The sequence below is a fragment of the Momordica charantia genome (assembly GCF_013281855.1).
Source record: "Momordica charantia cultivar OHB3-1 chromosome 7 unlocalized genomic scaffold, Mcharantia_2.0 BLBB01000007.1, whole genome shotgun sequence".
Taxonomy (NCBI): domain Eukaryota; kingdom Viridiplantae; phylum Streptophyta; class Magnoliopsida; order Cucurbitales; family Cucurbitaceae; genus Momordica; species Momordica charantia.
The window spans coordinates 3,551,116-3,561,640 of NW_028275165.1; the positions used below are offsets into that span (position 1 = coordinate 3,551,116).

Consider the following 10,525-nt stretch of genomic DNA (forward strand, 5'->3'; position numbering starts at 1 on the left):
AATATTGAAAATTCTCCAAGATACTAAGTCTATAAATTTTAAAAAACGAATCATCAAGCTAACATGAATTTTATCAATTATTTTTGTTGTTTTAACGGTAGGGCTAGCGCTCTAATTATTTTTTTTTATAGTCTTCCAAATTTTATTCATGGATATTGTTTCTTAATTTAATTTTTTTGAATGTTTATTTTATTCAAATCTAGCATGATATTTTTTTTTAATATTCTCCTATTTTTTATAACAAAAAAAAAACCTTATTACCTTTTATTTTATATTTTCTAAACTATATTATTTATTAGGATATCTAACTGTAAGATGAAAAAACATATAATATATATATACACTATTTTTTAAATAACTTTATTAGGAATATAAATATATTGATGTTAAATTTTATTTTATTATATAATTCGATTAAATAAATAAAATGTTCTTTGCATTTTTGCACGTTGTATTAGATTATTCTACATAAATGCACCATCTACACGCAATACTAAGTAACTTAAAATTTCATCTACGCATGTATGTTTTTTTTTTTTAATAAAATAAGAAGGAAACAACTTAACATAAAAGAAAAGATTAAATTGTCCAGCCACGGGGGAGTCTGACAACTCCTCTTTTCCCTCAAATCATTTTCCATTACTCTTCTGGCTAAATCATTGACCACCTTGTTTGCCTCTCGACTGATATGTCTTATTGATTCTATTTCTATATCTTCTATCATTTGCCAAATTTCTTTTAGAAGCGAAATAATTTAGTTTCATCTTTGACACTTATGTTTAAATAAAATAAGTCAAACAATTTTATAAATAGATCATCTAACCATAGTACCGAGTAATTTAATAATCTTTCTAGACATAGTACTACGTGATAAAGATCTCACGTATAGAAAGATAGAGACACCTAACAAGATTTATAAATACAAGAGTTATTCATTCGGCACCAATAGTTTTGAGATGGAATCACATGAATATTAATACTACGCACTTGCGTAAAAATCCATAATAACTTCATCGTGTTAAGAGTACTAAAGTAATTTTAAAATATCTTTCAAGATAGTAGTATGCCATTGATTAAAATTAATTAACCCATTCTTCAAAAAAATTATATTTGAAATTTTAGGCAGGGGTTCTTAATTTTTAATGGAATAAATTTATATTAAAATGTTGATTTCATTTGTAATTAGAGTATAAACAAAATGTATTGGAGAAATATAATATATTGTAAATTTATTAGAAAAATATTGCATGGTTATTTTGATAGAAACTATGTTTTCTTATAAAGAGGTAATTGTTTCCAGCATATTTGAACAATTCCCTCGTGAAACCAGTAGAAAATCATCATTACCATCTCCAGGTGTAATAATCAACGGAGATGAATAAAATTGCTCCTCATTCCTGTTCTCCATAGATGAACCCTTAGGCGTCAGACGTCTACTACTCCCATCTTCCTCAATTTCTGGTTCTGTCAGCACATTCTTGCCCGTCCTCTTTTGCCCTATCGAGACCTCGAGCTCTAGCCTCTGGCTATGGCTCTTCTCTTGCTCTCCTCTATGCTCAACTCCTGTATCCATTGGCATATTGGTTGGGATTGGCATCATAGGAGGCTCTAAGGGTTTTAGGTGTCCTATGTTGAAGGTACTCAATATGTTAGGGTTCAATTGGGGTGCTTGAGGTCCTTTTTCTAGGAATGGAAGTTGAGGTGGTGGGGGAACCCTAGGTAAAATCATCCCATAATTTTGTGGAGGTACCCAATTACCCATTCCATAATAAGGTGGAAGGCAAGGAAATAGAGTAGATGGGTTGGGCATTCCATAAGGATGAACACTAGCTAGAATTTGCATTTGGGACAAGGGAAAATGATAGAAAGGAACCGAGTTAAACATAAACGGTTGGTACATACCCGGATTGATCATTGGAGGAAGTTGTTGAGGATTTGCAGCCCTAAACTCACTGTTTTAAGGTATATTAAGGCTGGGTAGCTGCTGAAAATTTACATAACCATGTGGGCCCATTATAGGAGGTTGTGTAGGAGCTTGGGAAGGAGAAGTAGGGAGTGAAGTGTGTTGAGAAGAAGAAGCGATAGAAATAAACAAAGGCTAGAAATGTCTTCTTCTTCTTGGTTGTGGCTTAAAATCGAAAAAAAGGGTGGTGAGGGAGTATTTTTTTCCGAAAAACAAAGGGGAGGAAGAGAGTTGTGTGGGTTTTGTTGAGGTGTAAGGCTTAGGCAATTGGTCTATTTAAAGCTTTCCCCAAACTAAATCCTAAATAGAAACAGATTGAGTTTTAAGTTCAAATGAGGTTTCCTAAACTGAAAAGGAAAAAATAAGTTTGAATTCCAAATAGGATTAGGGAAACAAAATTTGAAGTATTTTTTAGTTTAAGGAGAGATTTGAAACTTAAATCACAAAGGATTAATGTTTGACCCAAAATAAAACCCATAAAATTCGAAAATGAAACACAAACCACGAAGGAAAAAGATTTTTCGAAATGCTGGAAAAAACAGGGCAGGCGCCAGGCGCCTGCGTGATTTTTTTTTTTGCAAAGGGCAGGCGCCAAACGCCTGCGTAATTTTCTTTTTTCTTTTTTTTTTCAATGTTTTCAAGAACATTCTCTTAATAAACAAAACTTTTTATGATTAAACAAAAAGAATGTAAGATATAAAAAGTTCCTTCCTTTACTTTTGTTCTTTCAAAACAGATAAGAAGGAAAAAACATTTTTCGCAAAAATTTATTGTCCTGAAAGTTGAATAGAGGTTTTTCCTCTATCCACTGGTTCTCCAAAATATGGCTTAAGTCTCTGCCCATTTACTTTAAAAATACTTCCCTTAGAGTCAACTAGATCCACTGCCCCATTAGGGTAGACTTTAAAAATTTTAAAGGGACCAGACCATCTAGACTTAAGTTTCCCAGGAAAAAGTTTCATCCTAGAATTGAATAACAGAACCAGATCACCTTCTTGAAGATTGTTCGGCCGAAGACGCCTGTCATGCCACTGTTTAGTTTTTTCCTTAAACAGCTTAGCATTCTCATAAGAAAATTGCCTGTGTTATTCTAATTCCAACAACTGTAACGTCCTCGCTTTACCTGTAGCCGACAAATCAAAAATTAATTTCTTAGTAGCCCAAAATGGTTTATATTCTAACTCAAGAGGCAAATGACATGCTTTTCCAAAGACAGCCTATAAGGGGACATGCCGAGGGGAGTCTTAAATGCTGTTCTATATGCCCAACGTGAATCATCAAAGACCAATCCCTACAGTTAAGATTTAAAGTTTTTTCTAAAATTTTAAAGGGACAAGACCATCTAGACTTAAGTTTCCCAGGAAAAAGTTTCAACCTAGAATTGAATAACAAAACCAGATCACCTTCTTGAAGATTGTTCAGCCGAAGACGCCTATCATGCCACTGTTTAGTTTTTTCCTTAAACAGCTTAGCATTCTCATAAGAAAATTGCCTGTGTTCTACTAATTCCAAAAATTGTAACGTCCTCGCTTTACCTGCAGCCGACAAATCAAAATTTAATTTCTTAGTAGCCCAAAATGCTTTATATTCTAGCTCAAGAGGCAAATGACATGCTTTTCCAAAGACAGCCTATAAGGCGACATGCCGAGGGGAGTCTTAAATGCTGTCCTATATGCCCAACGTGAATCATCAAAGACCAATCCCTACAGTTAAGATTTAAAGTTTTTTCTAAAATTTTAAAGGGACCAGACCATCTAGACTTAAGTTTCCCAGGAAAATGTTTCAACCTAGAATTGAATAACAGAACCAGATCACCTTCTTGAAGATTGTTCAGCCGAAGACGCCTATCATGCCACTGTTTAGTTTTTTCCTTAAACAGCTTAGCATTCTCATAAGAAAATTGCCTGTGTTCTTCTAATTCCAACAATTGTAACGTCCTCGCTTTACCTGCAGCCGACAAATCAAAATTTAATTTCTTAGTAGCCCAAAATGCTTTATATTCTAGCTCAAGAGGCAAATGGCATGCTTTTCCAAAGACAGCCTATAAGGGGACATGCCGAGGGGAATCTTAAATGTTGTCCTATATGCCCAACGTGAATCATCAAAGACCAATCCCTACAGTTAAGATTTAAAGTTTTTTCTAAAATTTTAAAGGGACCAGACCATCTAGACTTAAGTTTCCCAGGAAAAAGTTTCAACCTAGAATTGAATAACAGAACCAGATCACCTTCTTGAAGATTGTTCGGCCGAAGACGCCTATCATGCCACTGTTTAGTTTTTTCCTTAAACAGCTTAGCATTCTCATAAGAAAATTGCATGTGTTCTTCTAATTCCAACAATTGTAACGTCCTCGCTTTACCTGCAGCCGACAAATCAAAATTTAATTTCTTAGTAGCCCAAAATGCTTTATATTCTAGCTCAAGAGGCAAATGGCATGCTTTTCCAAAGACAGCCTATAAGGGGACATGCCGAGGAGAGTCTTAAATGATGTCCTATATGCCCAACGTGAATGCTTCAAAGACCAATCCCTACAGTTAAGATTTACAGTTTTTTCTAAAATGTTTTTTATCTCCCTATTAGATATTTCGACTAACCCATTCGACTGAGGATGATATGTTGTTGCAACCCTATGACGCACATTGTATTTAGCCAGCAACTTTTGCATAGACCTATTCACAAAATGAGGCCCCCCATCGCTTATCAGACAACGGGGGGTTCCATAACACGTAAAAATGTGCTTTTGCAGAAAACGAATGACAATTTTAGAATCATCGGTAGCAGTTGCAGTGGCTTCTATCCATTTCGAAACATAATCTACTGCTAACAATATATAAAGCTTACCATTAGAAGATGGAAATGGACCCATAAAATCTATATCCCACACATCAAATATTTCAATCTCAAGGATCGCGGGTTGAGGTATTTCGTGGCGTTTAGATATATTACCTGTGTGTTGACCTTTGTCACAAACCTGGGCAAACTTATGTGCATTTTTGAACAGAGTGGGCCAAAAGAACCCGCTTTGCAAAACTTTGGCTGCGGTTTTGTGTCCTGCAAAATGTCCTCCATATGGAGACATATGACAAGCGTCTAATATCGCCTCGTGCTCTTCTTCTGCTACACACCTGCGTAAGATATTGTCAGGTCCTAGCTTATATAAAAAAGGTTCATCCCAACGATAAAATCGAACTTCATTTAGAAATTTCTTTACCTGTTGCTTGTTAAACTCATAAGGAACTATTCGACTTACTAAATAATTTGCTATATCGACATACCACGGAACTGAATCAACTCGCAAGAGTTGCTCGTCAATAAACTGTTCACGTATAACAGTTCCATCATCACAGAGCGGGGATTCCAATATAGACAGGTGATCAGCAACTTGGTTTTCAGTACCCTTCTTATCCCTAACTTCAATATCAAACTCTTGAAGTAACAAAATTCACCGTATCAAACGTGGTTTCGCATCTTTTTTAGCAAATAAATATTTTAAAGCATAATGGTCAGTAAAAACAAAGACTTTTGTGCCTATCAAGTAAGACCTAAACTTATCAAAGGCGAACACAACTGCTAACAGTTCCTTTTCAGTAGTAGTGTAATTGAGTTGTGCACCGGTCAGAGTCTTACTAGCATAATATACAGGATGCAAGATCTTTTTTTTACGTTGTCCTAACATAGCTTCTATTGCATAATCACTAGCATCACACATGAACTCGAAAGGTAAATCCCAATTAGGTTCGATAATTATAGGGGCTGAACTTAAAGCAACTTTCAACATTTCAAATGATTTTAAACAGTCATCATAAAAAACAAATGGTCTATCATGTTCTAACACTTGACACAAGGGTTTAGAAAGTTTAGCAAATTCTTTTATAAAGCGGCGGTAAAATCCCCCATGCCCTAAAAAACTTCTAATCCCTTTAACATTTGTGGGAGGAGGTAGCTTTGAAATGATGTCTATCTTAGCGTGGTCTACCTCTATTCCTTGCTTGGAAATTTTGTGACCCAAAACAATACCCTCTTGTACCATGAAATGACACTTCTCCCAATTTAGGACTAGGTTTGTTTGTTCACATCTCTCCAATACTCTCTCCAAATTAACTAAACATGCGTCAAAAGAATTTCCAAAAACAGAAAATTCATCCATAAAAACTTCTAGAATATTTTCTACCATGTCAGAGAAGATGGTCATCATACACCTCTGAAAAGTCGCAGGTGCATTGCATAATCCAAAGGGCATTCGCCTGAAAGCGAACGCACCATACGAACACGTAAATGTTGTCTTCTCCTGGTCTTCTGGAGCAATAGTAATTTGATTATAACCCGAATATCCATCTAAGAAACAATAGAAATCCTTACCTACCAGACGGTCGAGCATCTGGTCAATCAACGGTAGAGGAAAATGGTCTTTCTTCGTTACCTTGTTGAGTTTGCGATAGTCAATGCAAACTCTCCACCCACTCACAGTTCGGGTTGAGATGAGCTCATTCTCCTCGTTGGCCACCACGGTTATACTCCCTTTCTTTGGTACACACTGTATTGGGCTTACCCAACTGCTGTCGGATATTGGGTATATAACACCGGCGTCAAGACATTTAAGAATTTCTTTCCTTACAACCTCTTTCATCTTCGGGTTCAACCGCCTTTGACTCTCAATAGAGTTCTTAGCATCTTCTTCCAATAAGATTTTGTGCATGCAAAAGGCCGGGCTTATCCCTCGGATATTTGCTATCGTCCATCCAATGGCCTTTTTGTGCTTCTCCAAAATCTGCAATAAAGAATATTCATTAGTAGGTGATAAATTGGAAGCTATAATAACTGGTAAAGTGTCGTTATCCCCTAGATACGCATATTTTAAATGCAACGGCAATGGCTTCTGCTCTAAAGTGGGTGGTTCCACTATGGACGGAAGTAACAACTTGCATTCTTCTTTTTGTATTTTTTCAACAGGATTAGTCACATCTTTCGGTCCTTCTGCTATGTTATCAAGCTCTTCTTCAATCTCTGTAACTAACAAGTCATAAAACTCATCAAACATAACAGGATTCAAGCTAGTTATAGCAGAGCACTCTTCAAAGTCTCCTGGTAATTTCATGGCGTCTAGAACGTTAAATTTAACTTCTTCATTATTTACCCTCATTATAATTTCTCCCTTCCTCACATTAAAAACTGTATCCCCAGTGGCTAGAAATGGTCTTCTTAAAATAATGGGAACGTCTAAGTCTGCCTCGCAATCTAGAATGATAAAGTCCGCAGGGAAAATGAATTTGTCCACCTGGACTAAAACATCTTCTATCTTTCCCTCAGGTCTTATGATAGATCTATCTGCTAGTTGGAGGGTAACCGTAGTAGGTCTAGCTTCTCCTATGCCTAAAGATTTGAAAACTGATAATGGCATAAGATTAATGCTAGTGCCTAGATCACATGATGCCCTTCCTAAGTTTTTGCCTCCTATGGAACATGGAATGGTAAAACTGCCAGGATTGTTACATTTCATGGGTAGCGGGCTGCCTACAGCTTCACTACTACATTTTGTAATGGCTACCAGTTCATGCTCTCCTATCTTTTTCTTCCTAGAAACTATATCTTTCAAAAACTTAGCATAATTTGGCATCTGTTCTAGAGCATCTACTAATGGTATTATATATGCAATTGTTTTAAAATATCTAAAAATTTTCTAAACTGGGAATCATTATTTTTCTTAACTAATCTTTGTGGAAACGGGGGAGTAGGGGTAAAAGAAGGTTGTACCTGTGGAGGAACACTCGGGGTGTCCTCATTACCTTTTCTAATATTTTCTTTTTCTAGTGTTGTTGGATTCTCTGGTATCTTTACAGTTGGTTCAGTGGATGGAATCTGTACATCTGTTGTTGGCATTGTTGGTCCGTTATATGCCAGTCCACTCCTACGGGTGACAGCTTTGCATTGTTCTTTCCCTTCTCGTTTTGGTAATTCAGTATGGCCTGGAAAAGAACCTTGTGGTCTATTCTTCAATTCATTGGCGAGCTGTCCCAATTGGGTCTCGAAATTCCTCATTGATGCCGCTTGGGATTGTATCACTGCGTCGGTTCGGGCCATGTACTCCTTCATCATATTTTCAATATTTGAGTTGTTATTTTAAACTGGTGAAGTCTGTGTTCTCTGATTGTACTGCTGTTGTGGTGGCAGGATGTATTGCTGTGTAGGTGGAACATAGGGCTGCTTGTTCTGCTGGCTCTACCCTTAATTAAAACCGCTCGAACCTCGTTGACCTCCCCATAAGAAATTAGGGTGGTGCCTCCAACCTGGGTTGTAGGTGTTCGAATATGGGTTAAAGTTCCTATTGTTCTCATGTCCTACATAAAAAACGGAAGCAGGGTTATGTGGACAATTAGCATAAATATGGTTTTCAGTGCAAAATGAACAAATGAGACCGTTGACTTGGCAAACAAGGGCAGGAGTGCAATAATCTGACTGCACAGGTTGTATCGGCGTGGCTAATGGATTTTTTATTCCCAACGCCATCTCTTACAGCCTCTGGTTCATTGTAACCATCTCTTTTTGCATCGAGGTCGCAATGTCCAGAGCCAAAACTCCAGCTGGATCTTGCTTCTTTGGTGCTGCCCTAGATCTTTGCGAACACCATAGTTCGTTGTGTGAAGCTAAGTCATTTAGGATGTCGACTATCTCGTTGAATGTCTTCTTTGTAAAGGCTCCGTTGGCAGCATTGTTTAGCATCATCTTAGTAGGATGATATAAACCTCTAAAGAAATGTTCTATCTGGATGCATGCCGGCAAGCCATGGTTCGGACATTTCCTGATTAGTTCTTTAAATCTTTCCCACGCCTCGTGAACAGGTTCACGATCATACTGTCTAAAAGAGATGATCTCCTCTCTGATATCAGCGTGGCGAGTAGGTGGGAAGAATTTTGTTAAGAACTTTTCCACTGACGACCCCCATGTGGTGATGGATCCCGATGGAAATGCATTGAATCATGCTCTAGCTTGGTCCTTCAAAGAAAATGGAAAAAGTGTTAGTCTAAGAGCATCGTCTGTTATACCAGGTAATCGAAATGCATTTGCAATTTGAATGATTGATTTCAGATGATCATGTGGATCCTCATGTTCCTGCCCTCCAAAATTTCCAATTGTCTGCAACATTTGGAACATCATTAGTTTAAGCTCAAAGTTTGTGTGGGCTGGAATAGGGTTGACTATCCCTGAATCAAAGTTCTGAAAAGTCGTGGCGGCATATTCTCGCATTGCCACGTCTCTGTTGTCCGCCATCTGGATATGGTTGAATTCATTATTTCTTGCGTGATCCCTCATATTACCGTTAACAGCAGGTGGATCAACCGGATCACGAGGTGGAATATCTGCCATTAATGTGCTCGTACTCTCTACCTCACTTTCAGGACTGATTTCACCTTCTCTCTCTTTTTGCTTTTCTAGTTGTTTTCGAACTCTTTGCTCCTTTCGAGTTTTTCGAAGGGTCCACTCAATCTCAGGGTCAAGGGGTAGAAGAAAAGATCTTGTGCTCATGCACTTTAGCTTACCCTTGTGAGATAAAGGACCAAAAATATAGAACAAAAACGGTGGATGGAAATTACACCCAACAACAATTCACAAAAATAAAAACTAAAAGAATTTGAAAATAATTTTAAAACTAAAGTCCCCGGCAACGGCGCCAAAAACTTGACTGGGGTTATGTTGAATGCACGCACTAAGCGTGGTAACAATTCTATAGATGCAAGCGCACACCTGTCAGAGTAATATAAAATGGATGGAGTATCCAAGTATCGATCCTCAATGACTTCTAAATAATTTTCAAACTCTAAAGTTTTAATGAATAGTGAACGTTGAAATGAGTGATTCTTGTAAAATGGGAAGTGGTAAAAAATAATGGTTTTGGATTTGGGATTTGGTCTTATAATGGTAAAACCTAGCCCGAATTACTTCAAGTTAGCCAATAAAGAATCAAGGATACACTAAGGACGATATGCATTTTACTTTAGGAACCAACGACTACGCTTTTCACTTGACTTATGTCTAAGCAAGTTCAAAGTCCTAAGACATTCCCTAATATGTCTATTATGAGAGATATCTTAGTTTTAGGATGGAAATAGTCGCAACCTCGGGTTAAGGTCCTATGTCTAGGCTACTTAACCGGAACCCTTATGTGTAAGGCGCTCCTCTCCTCGGTTTAACCACTCAACAATGCAAATAAGCAACCTTTTCAGTATGGATTTGTTAAGACTTACAGTGGTCTTCTCTAAATCCTAACTTTTTGGGAAAACATGTTGAGCAATGAGTGAAAAGCAAAAACACTACTTCTTAGCAACCCTTTTTAGAAATAAAAGCCTAACTATCCATAACCGGGCTAGAGACGGGAATTTAGAAAGACATATTGAAGAAAATACAGCAAGTAAAATGGTTGAAATTGAAATGCATGTGTGAAAACCAAATGTTAACTAACAGAGAGTTTTGCTCGGGATTGAAAGCTTCGCCCTTCTCTTTCAAGCAAGGGGGAGTGTCACGTGCTCTTTCCTCCAAAAACACAATTCTCTTGACTAAAAATAAAGT

The 10,525-nt window shown here is 37.2% G+C and overlaps 1 non-coding gene across 1 annotated transcript; it reads left to right on the top strand.

The window, feature by feature from the left end:
* Positions 1-8,738: 8,738 nt before the first annotated feature.
* LOC148210015 (small nucleolar RNA R71) lies at positions 8,739-8,845 on the top strand. The gene has a single exon (XR_015792501.1). It is a non-coding gene; the product is annotated as a small nucleolar RNA R71 (small nucleolar RNA).
* Positions 8,846-10,525: the final 1,680 nt, after the last annotated feature.